At 32.1% G+C, this 24,207-nt stretch overlaps 1 protein-coding gene across 5 annotated transcripts in view; it reads left to right on the forward strand.

Moving 5' to 3' along the window:
- LOC145296025 (apoptosis-resistant E3 ubiquitin protein ligase 1-like) overlaps nucleotides 1-24,207 on the forward strand; it is a 1,082,598-nt gene that overhangs the window by 716,996 nt on the left and 341,395 nt on the right. The gene's annotated exons all lie outside the window — the stretch shown is intronic.

Raw genomic sequence — 24,207 nt, forward strand, 5'->3', positions numbered from 1 at the left:
TAGGCTAAATTCTTGCAAGACACGGTGATTTCCTCTATACAAACTAATGTAGAAGTAAAAAGTACAAGAAAACACACGAGCAAATGTCGTAAGTGTATTCAATCTGTGATGTAGTTATCTGCAACGATTGAGTGATTATTTCTGCAACATTACAGAAAAGAATATCAAACAAATTTCATGTCAATCACTCGGTAATTTTAAGTCTTCAAAGTGTCATGGGAAAATTTTGCGTATTGAACAAGCATGGACAAAACATTGAAAATGCAGTGAAAATATCTAGCAAAGACACCTATAAAGTTGAGACCGCGAGCGAAAAATAATCGACTGTGTTCTAGGATCTACATAAATTTTTATGACCCACTAAATGGTTTCTATTACTTCTAGTTATTGACAGGTTCTCTGGAAATATAACAATGTAAGAAACTAACTGCAAAAGTAACTATTAGTTTTTTTTAATTAATTATTCGGCCAGTTCGAGGTCATTCAATGTATTGTTTGAGAAATTTTGCAAATATCTAGGATGACCTCAATTAACAATGTTCCATCTTTCATGACACCAATCGAAGCAATGTTTGCAACGAAGATAAAAAACTATGTTTGATAGATTATTGCCACCCTTTATGAAATCAGGACATGAAAAAATGTCACAAGGAGACACTTCAAAGTTGAGGAAAAAGTTTTTTTTTATGTTCAAAAATAATAAATTCTACTGGAAAACAAGTCGATAAACTGGTCGGAAATATGATTTACATGGAAAAAAAGACCCAAGTGTGTGTCATGTTCGACACATTTTAAATGTCAATCCTGCAAATAAGTTCTGAGCAATGAAGATCAAGAAGAAAACCAAAGATTGCAGATTTGATTGCAATAAACCCCAAAGAAAAAAAACATTGTCTCCATACGTAGTAAGGCTAAAACTGGACTGTAATAGTAACCCACTCTATTTCGTGACTCTCTGGAGTTATTTAGACATAATGTACACTCATGAACAAAAAAAGTGGGTCAAGAATGAAAGAAGGAAGAAATCGATTTTTCAATATTTTTCTATGAATTTTTGTTAATTTTAACTGAAAACTTCTATTTTGCAGATCATTATTATTATAGCATATAATAATAAGTGGAAAAATTCATCCTAAAATGGTAATACCTCATCTTGGCGAGGATATAAAAAAACGAATTTCAGGATAAAGGCAGTTCAAAATGACTTACAAGCAGATTTTTCATATTTTAAGAAAAGAAAATGTAAAAACATGTCTTCTTACAGTGAAGAGAAGTGGTCAAAGGTTTGAAGTTGAATACTCGGTAAAAAAGAAATCTGGATCTGGTTGCCCTAGGGCATTCACTTTGAAGGACGACTGCAGTCTTAAATTGGCTGTTTTGAAGAATTGAAATAAAACTTATGTTGACCATAGTAAAGAATTCAAAACAGGAGCTGAACATTCTCTTTCTAGATATACAATATCTAGACGAATGAAAGAAATGGGATTTTCTTCTAAAAGGTGTGCAAAGAAGTCATTTTTATCTAAAAAGAACATCAATGCTAGAAAGAGATTTTTTTCGTGTTATGACAAGAAAGATACAGACTGGTTCAGGAATGTTTTCTGGTCAGATAAATCAAGATTTTGTCTCCCGAACGGTGCATTCGAAGAACTGGAGAAAGATTTTCGACAAGTTGCATAAAACGACAGTTAAATACGGGAATAGAATGGGATAATGGTGGGAGGAACTTTTACTTTAGCAGGAGTTGGGGAACTTATTAGATGTGAAATGTCAATTAATGCAAAGGAATACATTCGAACATTAGAAACATGACTGTTACCAAGTATTCAGAAGCTGGGAATATCCCAGAACATTACTTTTCAACATGATAATGCCTCTGCACACACCGCTAAAGTCACAAAAAATGGTTTTCTGATAATTCAATTGATGTGATGTTTTGGCCAGGTCAAAGCCCCGATTGAAACCCAATCGAGAATATTTGGTCCATAATATCTCGTGCATTGACTGGAAGAACTTTTTCGAATAATAACAAACTGTGGGAAGCTGTGCAAAGCGAATAGAACAGCATCTCCTCTCCACAGTGTTCAACTTTGGTTGAGAGCATGTCTAAAAGGATTGATCTTTTAAAGAAATTAAAAGGAAGTGCGATTCCATACTAAGCATTTATTAAAGTAAATGTCTTGTTCTGTGTTATTAGTCTCGTTTAAGTTTTCTTGTTTAATTGTTTTTGTTCAATATAGCTTTTGATGTAATAAAATGTATAAAATTTGTTTGACCCATTTTCTTTTTTGCTCACGAGTGTATACAGGAACTTATGACAAAATCTCAAAGTAATCTTTCTGTAACATACTATTCCGTCTGTAAATATACCACCGTGGTGTTTTATTTATTGTTGGCTCTTCCAGGTCTCAACATTTTAATAAGATTTAGTTTTGAGAAACTTCTCTTTGCGATAGAAACAGAAACTGTATGAGTCAAAAACAGCCACAGAGCAATAACAATATTTCGCATTGTTTCTTGCACCTGGCATAAATGGATCCATCTCAGTCATTCAATGATAATTTGGTCATTACTGTTAGACATATACCACTTTCCTCCTCGGAAGCGTTTTGCTTAAAAGCCCCCAAAACAAAGAACTTCTAAAAGCAACATAACAACGTCCAAGTCCCCAGCGTATTTGTTTAGACTTTTACAGTTAAATCTTTTTAGTATTGCGTTAAAAATGAAGCAAAATAATTAAACAACGAAAATCCTCCATTCCAAGATCTTGTAAGAAAATATGGAAAATAAAATAATATTAATGAATATTATTTGTAAAAAGATTTCAACCGTTGAATCATTGGATCGATTGGATCGTTTGTGTTGTTATGGTATAGTTTAATTATATTGTAACCTTGGATAAAGAAGGTCTTACTCTTACGTTCTCTCTCTCTTTTTCTCCCCTCTCTTTTTTATGTTTAAATGTACTTCTTATTATGTTTCTACTGTTATAGCATAATTTAATTATATTGTAACATGCTCATTATTGGATAAAGAAGGCCTTTCTCCTACGTTTTGTTTTTCACTTTCTCTCCCTCTTTTTTATGTTTAAACGTTCTTATTATTTTTCTGGTTTTATGGCATAGTTTCTTTTTCTCTCTTTCTCTCTCCTTATGTTGAAATGTTTTGATTATTATGTTTCTGTTGTTATGGCATAGTTTAGTTATATTGTAACATGCTCATCATTGGATAACGAAGGCCTTACTCTTACGTTTTCCCTCTCTTTCTCTCCCCTTTTCTTTTTATGTTTAGATGTTCTTATTATTATGTGTCTGTTGTAATGGTATAGTTTAATTATATGGTAACATGCTCACAATAGTTAATTAATAAAAGAAAATTATAATTGAATAATAAAGGTATTTCTGTTACGTTTTCTCTCACCTTTTCCTTCTTTATATTAAAATATTCTTATTATGAAAAATTTAACAAAAAATAGAGTCTGTTTTAATTAAGCAAATTACAACTTGTTTCCTGTTGCTTGAAATTCAAGCATAATATGGGGGAAATGCTGCTCGGCAATTGTGTTGATTTGCATAAAGATAATTAAACTTGTTCGAAATTTTATTTTGTGCTGAATAAATATTAAAAAAAAGCAAAATTTAATAAAAAAAGTCAGCACATTTTTCTATTCTTTATCTTTACAAGCTTTTCATGATATGAAATAAATTTTATTTAAAACATTGTAAATAATTTGACTGCAATTTTAATTTCTGCCTTAATTTTCCGGTCAGTTTCCTAAAAGCATTTGTTCGGTTCTATTTTTTAAATATATTTTTTTCGTTGCCGACATTCAGAAAAATTCTAATTTTCGCCTTCTTTTTCTTTCCTTAAAAATCTCTTTATTCTCATCTTCCCTAGGGCAGTATTAATGCGCATGCTACCGAAGCTCATATTTAAAACAATGGATATCATGAGAAAACAAAAACATTAATTCCCAAATGAACAACTTATTCAATGACCTTGTCAGATCTGAAAGAACAGCAGCCCCTGCTTCTCTTATGACTTTCACGCAAGTTGTAAAAATCAGTTTTTCATTTCGAACTGAAAATATGAAATTAAAGAACTTATTTAAAGGTAATCAATATTTCAGACAAGAAAACGTGATGGATTTTATGGATTTCACATATCGATTCATCGATTTTTTGGTTGTATTCTGAGGTTTGAACACGCGAAAATATAAAGAACAAAATATTAAGTTAGAAGTCATACCTTTGCTGATAACGTGAGTTGAACTCCCATCGAAATGTCAAACTTGACCGGACTTTTCAAGATCGTGGTCATATAAATTTCGGACTTTTATCTAGCTACAATATGAGTCAAGTGGCAAAACTTTACGACACATAGAATCAAAGTCATCACCGAAAGTGATAATCTTTAACTTTTCCTTGACTCTGACCTTAACCTTTGATCTAGATATCTCAAAATGAAATCAATTCTAAACGAGACCATAATAAATATTTTTTATCAAGTTTATCAACGATTAGTCAAGTGATGTGAACGCTAGGCTATATAACAAACAAACATAGCGAAGGTAAGTACTTTAATATTCGTCTCAGGACATATATAAGCAAAATGTATAAAATTAGTTTTGAATTGTACATTCTGCTTTGTAAGGAGCACACCATCTCAATAGTGAAGTTTACAAAAGAAAATTATATGCCCGCGTTACTCTCCGTGTTGACGAGAACACATATCCTATAATTCATGGAGTCATTTTATATTCAGAAGTGGAATTGGTGTGATGAAAGTAAACTTAAATAAAACATGAAAGATAACCCGCCACCATTGTCTATAATTTATTGAGAATATTACTTTTCTCTTTTTCTACCTTTCACATTTTACTCCAGTTTACGTTACCTTATCAATTCCATCTGAAGATGATTCGTAGCCGAATCAAAAGCGCTCGTGATTCTTATGGAACTTTTATTAATATCTTTTTTCGATATAAAAGAAAGTTTATATGAAACATCGAAAAATAAAAAAAATATAATAAATAAAGCAAAGTGCTTCTGTTTTATTCAATATTTACTTGAATATATACATCTATCTCCCCCCCTCTCTCTCTCTCTCTCTCTCTCTCTCTCTATATATATATATATATATATATATATATATATATATATATATATATATATATATATATATATATAATTTAATGTCTGTAGACATAAAACACAGTTTGGTAAGCAAAATTTCTTAAACAAAACTGTATACGCATACATAAATATATATAGAAAGAAGTTTTTGTTTACTATAACCTTTTTACGCAAATATTATGTAAGTATAAATCATGTAGAATATCTGCATGGATATAATTACACGTAATAATTAACGAAAGAAGATCATTCCATAAGAAAATCGAAAAAAAAACCAACTAATAGTTAAAATGAATGTTTAAAAGAATATGTAAATTAGATAGATCTTTTTGCAGATATATAATAAAGTTGCATTTTCTTTTTAAATAAATAGAAAAAAGAGGTTTAATATGAATATCAATACACACTCACAAAATTATATATATATAAATTTGGGTTCTATAATAGCAGAGAGATCCAACGTTGCCTGGGATTGAATGATGATCAACGAATATTTCACATTCCTATATTCTTATTGTCATCGAAATCCGTGAAATCGCCCGGGAGAAAGCTTCACATGCCTCCATGTAGTAACTTATTCCAAAATATATGTTATTCTACATTGCATTCCAGAGAACCTACTGTTTATTTTATAAAATTATTTTATATACACGTTTTTCTATTTAACGAAAAAAAAAAAGTATTTAAAAAATTACGTGCAGGGTTTGCACCTACAGACCACGTCATGCAAAGTAAAACAAAACAAAACAAAAAATATATGTAAATTTTCAAGTCTTATAAAATTCTTTGCAGTTAGTGAAAAAAATTAAGAAATTTACGTGCGGAGTTTGAACCTACAGATCACGTTATGCAAAATAAAAAAAAGTAAAACAAAACAAAAAACACGCTATCAACTTACTCACAGTAGAATTTTCTACGACCCGTTGTTCTATCTATGTTGCTAAGCGACGACAGGGAAAAATGGCTTCACTAATGATAGATAAATTAAAATAATGGTTTCGATTATCAATTATCGGTAATTATCGGGTAATTATCGCGGATATTCTTATGCTGTGAATTTTAAAGAAAATCTGTTCAGCCGTTTTCGGAGTGTATAAGGAACGAACTGACACATACAGTTGCATATATATATATATATATATATATATATATATATATATATATATATAGAGAGAGAGAGAGAGAGAGAGAGAGAGTTAAATAAATGACTACTAATTATCGGGGAAGTGTTTTTATTTTACCTGATGCAGACGGTTTCAAAAGTTAAAGATAGATTTAATCTCGATAGAAAAAATATTTGATGCCTGATTATTTTACCTGAGAACATTTTAGAGTTAACCAGACAAAAATTTATGTCCGCCATTTTGTTTCTTTTCTTTTGCTTTGCTGCTTTATAATCTGATCGTTAATATTCAATCACTCCGTGATTTAAGAATAGATTTCACACCTTCATATGAAGATAAATAAAAACTTTGATTTTATATTAAAAAAAAAACAATTAACCAACAGCACAATTCATCCTCTACCCTATAATAAAAAGCAACACACACACACACACACACACACACACACACACACACACACACACACACACACACACACACACACACACATATATATATTTATATATATATATATATATATATATATATATATATATATATATAAACTCCGCTTACGCAAATGTTATTACGTTAGAAATAATAATAAATATAAATTGGTACAATGGTTATAAAAGAACCAGAAACAAAAACAAAATCCCCATACCTATGTATAAATTTATTTTCATAATAATTTCTCTGTTCTATATACACGTAATATATTATACGAGTTTACACCTTCCATCAAAAATTGAGGAAAATATTATGCTTCACCAGCGTTCGTATTAATATTCATATTTACTAGGTTTTCAGCATGAAATTATCCAAACTTAAGCGGCCACCTAAAAAAATTAGTGAACATTTTTTTCGTGTGTCAGTAAGTCATTTTAACGAAAACAAATTCAGAGGTAAAAAAAAATCTAACAATCAGTTTCTACATTTTAAAAGTGTGCAGATCGGTAGAGAAGTTAATTATAATGCATTGCCTATCAATTGTTTTTATTTATTCTTTTACGATTTCTCGACTTGTAAATATTTTGCTCTTTTACCATGATTTGAATGAATTATAAACAGCTGCAGAAGATATTTTAGTAATGACATGCGTGATTTAATGTCTGGATAGATAGGGAGCGCTCATTGTCCTGTGGAGATTCTCTAACCAGGAGTAATTAATAGATAAGGAAATGGATCGATATTTTAAGTTAAAATGATTATTGGCCTCTTCTTACTGTATGAATATGTTCGTTTACTGGCTGAAAGAAAAGCATCCTTAACTCTGGCCTCGAAAGTAGTACACAATATCCATACCCCCCCCCATGTGGGGTTATATAAAACATGATGAGTGGTATAATGCATTTTTATCGTCATTTTATTAACTTTAGCTTATCTTTTTTCCTCTCTTTTATTGCATGCCAAGTTTTCTTTCATGTTATCTTTCATTCTATCAAAGAACCATTAAAAGACTTGGCATATCTATCGGCATCTTGACCAATCTGACCCTTATATGATGAACTCCTGATCCTTCAAAGTTTCAGGATATTCTTTATCCATCCTGCAGTTTCTAGACAGCTTGTCAGAAATCAAACTGACTGGTAATCAATGCATGTTCATCAGTTGCATCCTCAAATGTTGGCCATCTGCCGTCGGGTGCTCTCAACAACGTTAAAGCCTTGAAGCAACTTCCTTTCCACATAAGGTTGAAGTTGAATTATCCCCTTGTCGGTGTTTTATTTATTTTTCTATTCCACGTAGACTGCATGGCTTCTTCATCGGAAGTTTGTTCACTGTCTGCAGAGAGCATACTTTTTGGTTTTAGTGGTTGTTCTTATTTGCATACTAGCAGGTTTATTCCGCTCACTGTCGCTTCATGATTTAATTTCTATTATTTTCTTGAAATCATTGAAACGAAAGTAATTGATATGAAAAAAAGAAGAATAGATAACACTCTTCCTCCCTCTCTCTTGTTGTCTCTCTTGATAAAAAGAAGTCAAAACTAACCAATAAAGAAGACAAAATTTTCTCTCTTTCTCATTCTTTTTGTTGTTTCATCATCATCATCATCATCATCATCATCATCATCATCATTAATAATAATAATAATAATAATAATAATGATAATAATAATAATAATAATAATAATAATAATAATAATAATGAAAAAGAAGAATACAAGAACCGACACAACTGCGTAAGGAAAGGAGTACACTGGGAACTATGCAAACGACTGAATTTTGAACATGCAGACAAATGATGGAGATAGTACTAGAAAACGAAAACCACAAAATCCTCCGGGGCATTGAGATACAAACAGATAAGCTCATTCAGGCAAGAAAACTGGATGTCATAATAAAGTAAGAAAAATAAGAGAAAGTGCCAAATTATAAATTTTGCTGTTCCAGCAAACCTCAAAGTTCAAAGGCAGATAAACAAAGCAAATTCACGGCAGTCTGCTAAAATGATATTGCTCTTCATCTTACCTGCTCTTCAGGTCTAGAGACCATGAATGGCTGTTCTCAGCAAACTTACAGTTCCTATCACCCATACACAGACACTGAAAAGAACAGCACACACACACACACACACACACACACAATGCCTACCAAAGTCACTCACACATGCGTTTACATTGTAACACACATATGCACGCTAACACACATACAGTTCTAACGCTCACTCTGAGCATTCTGCTTTTCTAATGAATAAATTAACCCACATAAAATTAACTTTGAATTAATTGTAAATTTATGCATATATAAATATATCTTTCATTTAAACATGTTTTTCTCTAACGCTCCACCACAATAGATCCAGTTTCATTTGAACTCATAGTGTGTTAAAGTATTAGTCCAATAATTCTTTTTGTAATTAATCAATATTATATGGTAATGGCCATCCTCAATAACAAAATTATAATTAAAACATTCTAATTACTAATTAATTCTCGTTCATCAGTTTTTAAGTGACTCTTAATTCCAGCTGTTTACTGGTAATAACTTGAGGAAAATACGAAAAATGCAGTTTGAATTTTATAAATAGGATCCACGTGCAGAATCTCATTTTTAATTTAGGATTTGATTCGCACACTTTATCAACACATATATTGCAATGCTAACGATATGGAAATGAAAATAAGTTTTTATGTGGTATGACATGGTTAACATGTTTAGCTTTTGATAACATGCTGTAATAGTGGAATTTACATTCCCTATTCTCAAAACCACCTGGTAGATTCACAAATAAATTACACTCATGTAAAGCACATTCCAATTCGACATTTTATATTTTCCTCTTTTCAGTCTCAAGAGAAAATCAGAGGAGAGCAATTCTTGTGTATTCTGAATAGAGATATGCAAAATATCTCCAAACCCTGAATATCATGTTGCTACCGAATTTGGAAAATTTTGATTTCGAACTTCAAAATATCTCAACACGGAAATCAACACTTAAAAATATTGCATGCATTTTTATATTAATTACGAATTTTCTTTTAATCAAGGTAAATCTAAATTTATGCGAGTCAATTTCAAATAATTGTGATGCAAATTCATGCAAAATTTCGTCACATGCTTAAAAACAAATTTCCACCACATGCTTGAAAACGGGCAGTATGAACTAGAACAAGTACATCGAAGACATTGCGAATGCTGCTGCATGAAGGTAGGTTCCCTCTATCGTACTAGAAAACTACTCACATCTGAGAGTATACTGCACCTCTACAAAGCCACCATTTGCTCATGCGTGGAGTATTGTTGCAACATCTAGGATGGTGCATCTACCACTAGTCTCTCCCTCTTGGATAAGATCTAAAAAGTCTTCAATGTAAGAGGCCCCACTCTGTCAACTAAGCTGCAATCCCTGTCCCATTGGCTCAATATTACATCCCTATGCCTATTTTACAAGTATTTTAATGGAATGTGCTCTGATGAACTCGTTGCACTAGTGCCTCCTCAACATACATATACTCAACAAACATATACTCAACATACATATACTCAACATACATATACTCAACATACATATACTCAACATGCATATACTCAACATGCATATACTCAACATACATATACTCAACATACATATACTCAACATACATACACTCAACATGCATATACTCAACATGCATATACTCAACATACATATACTCAACATACATATACTCAACATGCATATACTCAACATGCATATACTCAACATACATATACTCAACATACATATACTCAACATGCATATACTCAACATGCATATACTCAACATACATATACTCAACATACATATACTCAACATACATACACTCAACATGCATACACTCAACATGCATATACTCAACATGCATATACTCAACATGCATATACTCAACATGCATATGCTCAACATACATATACTCAACATACATATACTCAACATACATATACTCAACAAACCCACTTATAGCAAAATCACTGTTAAGGCTTCTAAATGCCAGAAGACTGCTTTCTACTTTAATATTTTTTCCCCTCAAACAGCTACTGGGAATTCCCTTCTTGCTACCTGCTTCCCTGACTGTACTGATATGCAGAGGTTTGAATATAACATAAGCCAACATTTTAATAATCTCTGCTAAGCATGCTCCCAAATAGTTGCCTTTTACATCCAAGTGGCGATATACCTTGTTAGAGGTGAACGTGAGTAAAAAAAAAAAAAAGAAAGAAAGAAAAATTTCCGCCATCATCACAACACTGCAGTGTTGGGTCAGTCGTTTAACTGTCAAGACTGGAATGCCTGTGTAAACTTTTATCTGCTCAGCCCATCTCTGTGGTAGTCGTCCTTTTGATCGTTCTTGAATTAAATCTTCTTGATATGATTTTTTTTTTCATAGCTGGAATTTGGTAGCTAAGAAATTTTCTTAAATAATATTGCTCTCTCTTTTTTTTTCTTCTTTATTCAAATGACGTCGTTGTGTTTGAGTGGAAAAGTTTAGAGGTCATGAAGTCAGTGAGTGACACCAGGCGTAAGTTGCAAAGTACATGATTTCTGAGCGAAATTCCCTCTCTTGCTCTTAGCTGGAGAGATTTCAAGCTGAGAAGATGTGTCTAGAGTCTCTCTTCTAAGAAGAGAGATGGAGCAGCACATGCATGTGGTTGATGTAGTGAGGCAGACTATCTCTCTCTCTCTCTCTCTCTCTCTCTCTCTCTCTCTCTCTCTCTCTCTCTCAAACACACACATACACAAGTTGTCTTTCTGATATTTTTCTTCGACTATCTTTAAATGAAATAAACCTTAAACAAAATCATCAGCGTCCGAGTGATTGTATATTTAGATGACTAACAACCTGGATTCACAATGACAAGAATGCCGATACGGGGTATAAAGAATTTATACACCCATCGAGAAGCTATAATAAAACAGTTAATGGATTTGTTAATATTTTGCTTTATTCTGATATCTACATTTCTTGGCTTATTTCACAAAGTTACTTCAAGCATAGTTCTTAAACATTTCAACATTCTTCTTGTCATTCTTCGGGTCAAAATCACAGTGTAGTATCTGTTATGATGCTACACTTCACCTTTTTTGTCCCCAGTCAGTGGAAATGAAGTTTTTCATAACTGAGACATTTTTTTTATTTTTGTTCCTATTCAGAGTACCCTTTTTGGGGAGCTGGATTTTCCCCACATTAAAAACCGACCTTGTGTCTAACTCTGCCCTCGTGGGGAGGCAAGTAAATAGTAACATCTTAAATTTATGACGTCATTTTTTACTTTTAAAGGATGACATCATCCTTTATTGACGTTTCTGTTAAACTAATGACTTCTTCACTCTGCATAGTGACAAACAAACAAAATTCAAAGTTTTAGTGGCATATAATATTAGATTTAGTGGAAAATGCAGTTATCTTGTTTACATTATAAACAATACTGATATTTCGAGCTAGCTGCTGCTCCTTAAATACAAGATGAATTACCTTTCTGGGTGTTAGATAAAATGAAATCACTATGCATATTAATATATTAGAGACTATTAAAATGTAAGTGTAGTATCTGTTCTATACTACACTTCCTCTGTTCTGTCCTCAGTCAGTAAAAGAGAAAGCGTTCCAGACTGAGGCAACTTTTATTTTTGTCTAAATCCAGAACACCCCTTTTGGGGGAGATACATTTTTCCCCAGGTTAAAAGCCGACCTTGTGTCTAACTCGTGAGGAATCTGATAAGTTTACTAATATTCGGACTTGATGTGCCGTAAACAGTTGATTTATTTATAATCCTTCTAACTATTTCCAAGTATTGCCTTCTCCGAAACCGAACACAGTAGAAGTACGCAAGTTCTTAAATGAAATATCTTTTCCTTCTTAACATCCTATTCTCTTTACTTTGACATTTCAACTGACCAAGGAACACACCTTCCTCGTCGTAAAAGAAAATCTATTACACTTTACCTTAGGAATTTTATAGAAGTTTCTGCAGATCTATATAAGCAATTGGTTCCTGCTGTTACAAGTTATTAGCATGCTGTGCGGCAACATTACACAGCTGTCTGGTGCAGACTCATTCTAGTGAAACATGACAGATAACATGACATTTTTTCTTCTTCACATGGCATATATTCATAAAAGCATTGCATTCGTTATACGTTCAGATTTAACCCATCGTGGCCAAGAGATGTGACGATTACAATAAAAATCATTTGCTCTTTTTACAGTTAACAATTTTCAGAAGAGCTTTGAGTAGATATAGGGAAAAAATGTCTTGCATCAACAGTAAAATTTAAAAAAGAAAATCATAAAAAAGCCTAAACTTAAACGATGATGATATTCTTAAAATTCATTTTATTTGTTTAGCAATGAGCATTGATAATTCGAATTATTTGGATTATTTGAACTATTGTTTTCATCTTGAGTGTTATTTGCACAAGGGTCTGAATGATCTAACCCTTGCCCTTCTTTTTATGTGTATCTTGTTGAATGCAGGAATCTTTCTATCAAAATTAGGAATTTACATGGAATTTTGAACAGAACCTTTATTTAATCCATAGGGTGGCAAGAATCTATGATGTAGTAGATAAAGAACTTGGTAAAAATTCAGTTGTAAGTGGCACTTTTCAGGAGGTTGAAGATTCAATCTTGGGAGGACACTCAGTATGCAATTACGAATTACTTAGGACTGATACTCCATGGATTAAATAATGAGTTCCATTCGAAATTTTGTGCTGATTCCTGAGTTTGACAGAAAGATTTCCAAGTTTTTCAAGATACCCCCGAAACAGGTCAAAGGTTACATTGACTGAAACGTTGTAAAAAGAAACACTCAAGATGAGAGCAGTAATTTGAATAATCCAAATGATAAAAAAATGAAAATGATATTTCATTTTTTTATTCTAATTAACAGAGAAAGAAGGAAAGAAAGAAGTGAAGGGAAGATGAAACAGTGTATTAAAACGAATGATGTTGATTAAAAATTATATACACATTTACTTAAAAACGCATGATGTCACAAAATTATCTCCAGTTTAGTTCGGTTTAGAAATTACTGTTGTTTTACATGCTGATATGTGTTGGACGGTATTCAGAAATTTACTTCTAAACTAATCTATCTCTAGTCAGGTATCTATTTATCCCTCTTTGTCTCAAGTCACTTACTCCCATATTTTTATTGGTTTTCTCCTGCTAACTAATCCTGCTATCTCAACTGTTCTACATTTACTAACCCAAGAACTCTTATCCATTCTTTCAAGGTGACCATACCAACAAAGTTTCCTTTTGTGCACACATCTTCTAATACAGTAATCATAAGAGGTCATCAGATCTAAGCTTGCCTTTCAGACTCACATTACACATTCAACGTATCGTTTCTCATCATGCAATGTATGTCCTCAACCATCACTGACCATGTTTCACTTCTATGCATCATCACACTCCATACACATGCATAACAGACGTTTGTTTTTGTCAACAGCTGTGGTGCTCTGTTAGTTAGTTATTTTTTTTCTACGAAGGAGTCACAACTTATCAAGGCCAGCATGCCACTCGAGGATAAGCGTTAATGAGTGTACAGTAGTCAATGGGAAAATATCGTAGTAATCATTAGTAGTGTAAATTTGGTAAATTGGATTACTTAAGGGAATGGCTCATGAAGAACTTGTTTACGTTGGACTTGAAGACGACCATATTATAGTCAGTTGGAAAGCAGGAAAACGGAACAGAGTTCCACAGGCGGCCATTATTTTTTAATAATATAACAAAGTGGCTTTTAAATTTGTACATGAAATACATCTTGAAGTAAATGTCTGATAAAATATTACCACACCAAAATAGTTCACCTGAAAGATATTAAATGTGTTTGGCACAATTAAGTTTAAAAGGTCATTTTCGTCGCTCTGTCTGACTAAGGTTGTGCATGTTAAATCCGGTTCGTTGACTGTCATGGCTCTTGTGGGCTGCAACGTTGTTTGGCTGTGGAATTTATTATATATAATCTCTGACATTCTGAAAATCATATATATATATATATATTGTTGAACGTTCAAGGGGGGGGAGGCTTTCTCACTACAGTTTATAGAAAGCCGACATTTACTGGCCTATATGTGAACTGGTTGTCTTTTGTACCAAAATCACGTAAGGTCGGCTTAATTAATAGTTTGGTACTTAGAGCCCTCATGATTTGTTCGCCTAACAGATTAGACATTTATTTTAGTGTCCTCGTAGTTTTGGCACATTCAATAAGTTCCCCATTAGAACTCTTTATTTTCGACATAATATTATTTTGTACGCTATCGATTTTCTCCTGATGAGATGATAGCCGAAAGAGCTCTTGAGAAACTTCCACCTATTTTATTCAAAACTATATATATATATATATATATATATATATATATATATATATATATATATATATATATATATATAAAATATTTTGTTATATAAACAAAATATTTTATGTATGTTCATTCACCGTCAGAAATGAAACTAAATGATATTTTTAATCAAACATTAATTCTATTTTCCAGAATTATTGTCATCTAACATATAGATTTATCTTGTCAGACCTTTAACTTTGGCCCATATAGTACTACATCTAGAAGATTGATATTTAATTCTGACTAGTATCCATTTTTTGTTTTCTGCTGTTGTATCATGTGATTGGACCTAAAAAAAAAAAGTACTTCGTTTCAGTTTCTTTAGGAAATTATTTATTCCGATCCAGAAAATTTATAGATTGGTTATATTTTTTCACTAATGCCCTAAAATGAATAGTCAGCTGACATCATTAAAAAAAGTAAGATGTCTTAATTTTCCTATTTTCATCATCAGATAAACTTTATTTCTTTTTGCATAAACATGAGTATATTCATTTCTTAAAATAACTTAATGGTCATATTGTTGTTTACAGTGTAATAATTCTCATTTATAATTACTTGCATTAGTCTAATACTGTCACCGGTTGTAAAGTAATTTTTTTCAGCTTTACATAAAAACTACTTCACTACATATTATTAATTGTAATAACTTCTATAAAGAAATCCAGATAAGTTTTAATTTTTAAATCCTCATTTAAACCCATTTGAGATCACGAATGTTTGGCTACTTATAATTCAGAGAGATAGAAAAATATGTGAAATAATTTCGCATGTGCGTATGCTTGGATTCTAAAAAACCCGCCAACATGAAATAAAACACTATTTTTAAATCATATTTAAAGACATGATTAAAGAATTAAATGCACCCAAATGCTTTTCGGTTTCTTTACCAATAGATGAGCTATTTAAATATTTTGTTAATAGCTTTAGAAAAAACGATTTACTTTGTATTCTTTTGATATTTTAACAGATTTTAGGATATTTTAAACTCTCAAATGTAACATCATGTACGGCCTGAAATTTCTTACCAAATTTTGCATTAAACTATTGAAAGTTTTCTTTTCTATGCAATAATCATAAGGTAACATCATCATAAGAAGATTGATTCTAGCTTAATAACAGTTTGCTTCAATTAATAATTTAATTACCAATCGATGCCATAATAATGCCAGTTAAAAGCAAGACCATTATCCTATTAAAAGAAAAATAAAACATATTATTTTATTCAAATTAATTCCCAATTTAAGTTTCAACCACTTATTTATAGAAACAGTATTTCTAGAAAAAGAGACTGAGCTACGACAGAATTCCATTAAATACGTGATATTTAGTATTAATAATATGAAATAAGCATTCCATAGTATTCATATGACGATGATTATTCATATGATAAAACAAAAATACAGAAAAATATTTATGAACCTATGTCAGAAAGAAAATATTATACACTGAAAACTCACGTAAATTGATTAAGTAGTTTGATTTTTAAAAAGAAAATTAATTTTAAGAGATTAATGGGAATTCGTAGGCATTACGACAATGTACAAGGCTGATTTTAAACTCTATTTATGAAGAATGTTTTAAGAGGGAGTTAACCATTGGTGAATTTGAGGTTTTTCAATATGCCCCTTTAATCTCAGAATTATTTGGAATTATCTTCCATGTTCTTTAAACTATTTGCAAGATGATATCAAGGGATCGTCGATCGTCATGTAGCCATGAATTTAATTTTCTTTTTTTATATATAAAACCCTACTCAATCAATTTACGTAATTTTTGGTGTACGATTTTTTTCAATCACAGGTACGTACATCATAAAGATTTTCTTTAATTGCTGGAGGGTGGGGGCAGAGGAATTATGAATGTGCACTATATTTTCATATGACGTTTTATTTTGATTTTGTACATTGAATGAAACGATCTTGTACAACAAAATCATATAATTTAAAGCATGACCCTTATAGAAAGATTGTATCTGCCCATACAAATAAGTAGTGGAGGTGGCGATGAGATAATACCCTTTTTATTGTTTTTATTACTTTAGAAAAAAAACATTTAATTAAAAGACATAAACGAACAGGATGTGTAAAATCGTTTATAAACAGAGATAATTTAAAATACACTATAATAAACTTATGACATTGCGAGTTCGATATGAAACAGATTGTGTTATTATTTGGTTTCTTCAAATTACAGTTTCCATTTTGAAGTTATTTTCACAACGTTTTGGTCGATGTAACCTTCGAACTTTTTCAGGTGTATCTTGTTCAACTCGGGAATTTTTCTGTCGAACTTGAGAATCTTCATGGAATTTCGAACAAACCTCTTTATTTAATCTACGAGGGTAGTATGCCCTCATTCCATCAGCCATAACTGAGTAGAAGTTCTAAGTAATTTGAGTGTCGCCCGAACCGAGGATTGAACCTTCAGCTTCCAAAAGTGTGTAACTTTTACAACCTGCAGACCGCAAAGACTCATGGCGCAGTGGACAGAATACTTGGTAAAATTCAGTTGTTTTGTGCATATTCTAGAGTTCGACAATAAGATCAGAGGTTACGTTGACTGAAGCGTTCTAAAAATAAAACTCAAGATGAGAACATTAGTCTGAAAAATCCAAATAATACGAATAATCAATCCTCATCTCAAAAATCTAGAACCAATGAAACAGATTGCTTATAAATAGGACAACAGCATATTCTTTTCATTGTTTTGACCCTCGAGTATATATCTGACACAGTTAGACACAATTAATCAATCGAGAACCACATCACTCTACATAAAAACATAAGATATCAATGGATACATACGTAAGAATCAAAACAAGGAAAAGGATATGCTCTTATCATAGCCCTACTTATAAACTAAGCCAGACATGTTTCTTTATTTTTAATCAGATGTATCTACCTGACATTTTTTTTTTTCAAATTTTACTACGTCGTTTCAAATCTTGTTTGTTTTGTATGTATGTATGTATGTATGTATGTATGTATGCATGGGAGTAATTTCTGAAAGACATCTTGCCAGGTTTACATTAACTGTAATCATATAATCCAGGGCAACTCCCAGTCGAGTCAGCTAGTGTGTTAAATTTGAATGTTTTCTGATAGACAAACTTAGTAAACATTTATTTTATTCACTCATTGTTATCCATGTTATTTATATCTTCTTTTATTTTATAGAATTATCTGTTTGGGATGAAATTGACTTTATCTCTTCGACTGTAAAGATTTAACTACTTAATCAGCAAAAGAAAGTTTATATCTACAGGATTAGTGTACTCTGTGTTTGCTAAGTATAAAATCAATTGCTGCTTCGTGAAACTACTTTTCAGCTGAGTTTAAAATTAGTTTTTCTCCTTTTAAAGCCAGAGAATTGCCAAGCCTCTTTTATTAATTGTAGAGAATTTAACGGTTGACCTTGTGACCGTACATTCACCCCCACAGTTATCACCAGAAATACAATGAGGAATGTTTAATCAATTGTTTATCACTTGGGTAATACAGATTTTTCCCCGACAATGACAGTTTTCTATTTCACATGGGATACGAGTGGTCTAATGGATATCAATGCAGACTGTGTAGTTGGTTGTCGAGTTTAAATCTAGTTTCATCTATTACACCGTAATACCATTGGGAAAGATATGAACATCGCTCCCAACTATTGTTAAAATAGTAATATCTATTACTAATGGAGATTTTGCATATGTCTAAAACCAAAATTATACTATTATCTATATATTAATGCCGTAGCACCTTTAATGTACGCACGTACGTGTGTTGCGATTTCCAGATTATAAATTATTCAATCAGGAAATCCTATTTATTAAAAAGGTGGATAGAAGGTAATAAAATACTAGGAACATTAAATTAGTATATAGATACGATAATTTCATGTTTGTAGTATGTTATCACCTTCCATTCTCCTTTTTAATAACTAAGGTTTCCCGCTCATGGAAGACGCAATGTAAAAAAAAATGGTGTTGCTTTTGAGCCATGCATGAAATTAAAATATACCTTCTTGGTCTTCTAGCTAGGATCCAAGGGTAGTATCTGTTCTGTCTAGAGATGATATAATGATATTGTGGAGTTTCCGTTTGTGCCAGGAGTCCATACAATGGAAATATTTCACAGACTCCTATGAAGATATTGGAGATAAACCGTAATAACCAGATATATTCTGATATTATATTAAGCAGATTACTTAGTAAAATACTTTTACAGTTTTAACAAAATAGTTACAATAATATTGTGGGGTCTCCATTCATGCTGAACATCCACACCATGCCCAGCAGCAATATAATACATATAGAAGATGCCGCTATGAAATTTGCACAAGTCCTGTTAGTTTTTATTAATAATGGAGACTTGGTATCTGTCTGAAACCGAAACTATACTATTACTTTTACTAATAATGGAGATTTGGTATCTGTCTGAAACCGAAACTATGCTATTATTTTTATTAATAATGGAGATTTGGTATCTGTCTGAAACCAAAACCATGCTATTATTTTTACTAATAATGGAGATTTGGTATCTGTCTGAAACCAAAACTATGCTATTATTTTCACTAATAATGGAGATTAGGTATCTGTTTGAAAACAAAACTATGCTATTATTTTTACTAATAATGGAGATTTGGTATCTGTTTGAAAACAAAACTATGCTATTGTTTTCACTAATAATGGAGATTTGGTATCTGTTTGAAAACAAAACTATGCTATTGTTTTCACTAATAATGGAGATTTGGTATCTGTTTGAAAACAAAACTATGCTATTGTTTTCACTAATAATGGGGATTTGGTATCTGTTTGAAAACAAAACTATGCTATTGTTTTCACTAATAATGGAGATTTGGTATCTGTTTGAAAACAAAACTATGCTATTATTTTTACTAATAATGGAGATTTGGTATCTGTTTGAAAACAAAACTATGCTATTGTTTTTACTAATAATGGAGATTTGGTATCTGTTTGAAAACAAAACTATGCTATTGTTTTCACTAATAATGGAGATTTGGTATCTGTTTGAAAACAAAACTATGCTATTGTGTTCACTAATAATGGAGATTTGGTATCTGTTTGAAAACAAAACTATGCTATTGTTTTCACTAATAATGGAGATTTGGTATCTGTTTGAAAACAAAACTATGCTATTATTTTTACTAATAATGGAGATTTGGTATCTGTTTGAAAACAAAACTATGCTATTGTTTTCACTAATAATGGAGATTTGGTATCTGTTTGAAAACAAAACTATGCTATTGTTTTCACTAATAATGGAGATTTGGTATCTGTTTGAAAACAAAACTATGCTATTGTTTTCACTAATAATGGAGATTTGGTATCTGTTTGAAAACAAAACTATGCTATTATTTTTACTAATAATGGAGATTTGGTATCTGTTTGAAAACAAAACTATGCTATTATTTTTACTAATAATGGAGATTTGGTATCTGTTTGAAAACAAAACTATGCTATTGTTTTCACTAATAATGGAGATTTGGTATCTGTTTGAAAACAAAGCTATGCTATTGTTTTCACTAATAATGGAGATTTGGTATCTGTTTGAAAACAAAACTATGCTATTATTTTTACTAATAATGGAGATTTGGTATCTGTTTGTCTGAATCCAAAAGTTTTACTACTTTTTAATACTCCATTCAGTTTACTATTTTATACTCATGTACTATCTTTTAATGTCCAAGTTAGCAGGGTGTAGTGTAGTATATGTTCTGTTATTATGAAATCATACTCCCAAACATTATCTCCTTCTTTTCTTTGGCATGGAGGTAGTGTAGTATCCATTCTGTCATCATGAGACCATCCTCTTAAGCATAACTGTCTCCTGTAAAAGGAAGTGTAGTGTAGTATATATTCATTTTGGCATGATGTCACCTCAGGTCTTTCCATCCTCTTTTTGGAGGAAGAAGGTAATGTAGTATTTGTTTTGTTGTTATGAGATTTCTATTTGAGGTGGAAAGTATGTTCGTTTGTCATAATGTCATCCTCCCAAGTCTTTCCATTCTCTTTTTGGAAAGTAGGAGTAATGTCGTATCTGTTCTGCTGTCATAAAACTATACACTCAAGCATTACCTTCTCCGTATACCGTATATGTTAGAAAAATATGTGACCATTTTTAATGAATTTTTAATTTATAGCAGATAGTGTATTTGTATTAAATTAACTCTAAAACCAAATCAAATTTCTTCTTGATGTCATCTTGTAGTAGTAGTAGTAGTAGTAGTAGTTGAGAACGATTATTGTGAGCATTGATAATTTATATTATTTGTTTCGAATAGGCACAATAGATAAAGTTTTAAAATAATAATCGGCTCTAAGTGATTATCTGCTGGGTACTAAAGGTTCAGTAATCACAACAGATGATACTACCTAAGAATAAATGTGATTACGGCACAATTATGTTGACACACCAGTTCTCGCCAGATCACCAAAGTTAAGCAACGTTGAGCCTGGCCAGTACCAGATGGGTGACCATTTGGGAAGATGAGGTGCTGTATGTACTACAAGGTAAAATACCAGGTTGAGAAACTGGTGCGGTCTATCCTTCTCTCAAGGGTAGATGAAACTTTCTTAAGCCGTGATAAGCACTCCATCTAGTGATGGCGTCATGATAAAAAATACCTTTGATAGCCCTGGCGAAACATCAAGTATTCAGCTACCGACAAGATTTGAATTACACTATAAACTCGTGTAGTGAGTTCAATCTCAGCTGCAGCCATGCTGGAAGAATAAAAATAATTACTTAAGACTTCTATTCGGTCATAGCTGGTGGAGCAATAACAATATATCTCTGTGAATTAAATAATGGAATTGGTTGGTTGTTTTTGTTTTATGGCATATCAACCCTTTTCAGGTCATTTAATGCCGAATCCAGTTATTTTGAAGAAATAACTTTTTAATAGAATATATATTTTTTTTTTCAAGTCGGTTTCTATTTAACCCATAGTTGGACCCTAACAGGTTCTACTACTTCGGATCAGAGTGGACTTGGGAACAATGGCAATTAAAGGGCCGTTCCACATTCCCCAAAGCCCGCAAGCTGGGGCCTCACCATCGGATATAATTTAAGGTCATATCCAGGATCAGAATCGGTTTGAAATTTCATATAAATTTCTGAGTTTGACAAGACACATCTGAAGAAGGTCGCAAATTAGATCTATCAAAACATTTTGAGAATAATATCTAAAGTGAGAATAATATTTCGAATAATCCGAACAATACACCTACGAGGTGCCTTCAATAAGTTTCCAGACTTTTTTGTGCAGACATTTAAAATTGTCTGAGACTCTTGAAAATTCAGTATGTTATTGCTATACATCTTATGAGATGACTGACCAATTTTTATGAATTCATGTTCAAATGAACAGCTACAGCAGGAATTAGAATTCACCCTACTAAAGCCTAATTATCACACTTGGTGAATTTCAAAAATGCAATCTGGATGTGGGGAAACTTTAGAAGAACGATATGCAATAAAATTCTGTTTAAAAATAAAAGTGATACAGAAACGAATGGAATGCTTCAGACTGCTTTTGGACCATCTTGCATGAGTTGAGCATCAGTTTTTTAGTGGCATAAGAGATTCAAGGAAGGTAGGGAGTCTGTGAGGGATGATGAGAAGTGTGGGAGGTCAGCATACCAGAGTTGATTGACCAAATAAATAATTTAAGGAATAAGGCCTGTTGCGTGTCTATAGAGACAATAAGTGTGCAGTTTGATGTTAATGTGGGAACTGTACACACAATTATTTGTGAGGAACTGAAGATGTGGAAAATTTGTGTGAAGTTTGCTGTACGGGTTTTCAGAGAAGATCAGACTATTTGACCAAGGTGAGTATCAAGACTATTCCTCACCTTTCCTATAGTCCAAACCTTGCTCCTTGTAATTTTTGGTTATTCTCTAAGCTCAAAGAAAACCTTAGAGGTTGTCGTATAAGACAATTGAGACAATGTAATAAGGGTCATTGACACCCTTACACAAAAGGACTTCCATACGGTCTTCTAGAAGTTGTTGGAACGGTACATTAAGTGTATTGCAGTCAGAGGAGATTACTTCAAAGGGGACTAGAGTTTCATGTGTGCACTATCAATAAAAATACGCATATGAAAAAAATTTGGAAACTTATTGAAAGTACCTCGTTCTTCAACTTTGTTCTTAATATTATAAAATTTGAAAAGATAATTATATAACTTTAATTGGATTAATACTACACTTCATATGTTTTGCCCTCAGTCACTGAAAGAGAAATCCTTCTAGATTGAGGCCATTTTTATTTTTGTCTCTATCATGAGTGCTCCTTTTCAGAAAGCCGAGTTTTCCCCACATTAAAAAGCAACTCTAACTCTACCTTTGTGGGGAAGACAAATAAATAGGCGCATTTAATATGCCTTTGAAATCTGTTGAACCACCAATCTTTTTCTACCGACCTACCAGGGAATGACTATGTTATGCCGTGAATTGAATGTAGGATTCAGTTCGAAATTCTATATAAATTTCCAAGTTTGACATAAAGATTCTTACGTTTGACACATCTTTAATACAAGATGTAGCTGAAGAAGTTAAGAAACTACATTGACCAAAAATGTTTGAAAATAACATCCAAGATGAGATAGTAGCCCGAATAATCCAAATAATTTTGTTCACTATTATTAATGTACAAGCTGATCTACTTATTTTAGTAATAAATACACAGAAACAATGAATACAGTTATGCCTAAGTGGCAGCTATTGGTGATGTTTATTTGCTGTCTTATGCCAGTAACGGCCACATGCCAGTCAGAAATCTAATCTTTACAATCATCCCATCAGAAACTGGGTCATATTCGTGGCTTTTTAACTGTCAAGTTGAAACATTTGCTCTATGTAGTCCTAGGAGGTCCACATTGCCAGGCCTTGCTTTCCCTTTCTGGGGTGGAATAAGTTTATTGCTTACCGGCTGAAGTGCATTGACTGAGAAATGAGACAGAGCTGCTCAGGCAATTTTTTAATAAACCAAAGTGTTCCTTTTTAAGGGTACTGGCTTGATTATCTCCACCTTCTGACTTTGTGTCACATCTTTCTGCCGTGGGATTCAAGTAAATACCGCTATCGGTGACAGTTATGACTCCAGAATCAGACACATAT

The sequence above is a fragment of the Euprymna scolopes genome, chromosome 16 (assembly GCF_053919585.1).
Source record: "Euprymna scolopes isolate OS-2025 chromosome 16, ASM5391958v1, whole genome shotgun sequence".
Classification (NCBI taxonomy): Eukaryota; Metazoa; Mollusca; class Cephalopoda; order Sepiida; family Sepiolidae; genus Euprymna; species Euprymna scolopes.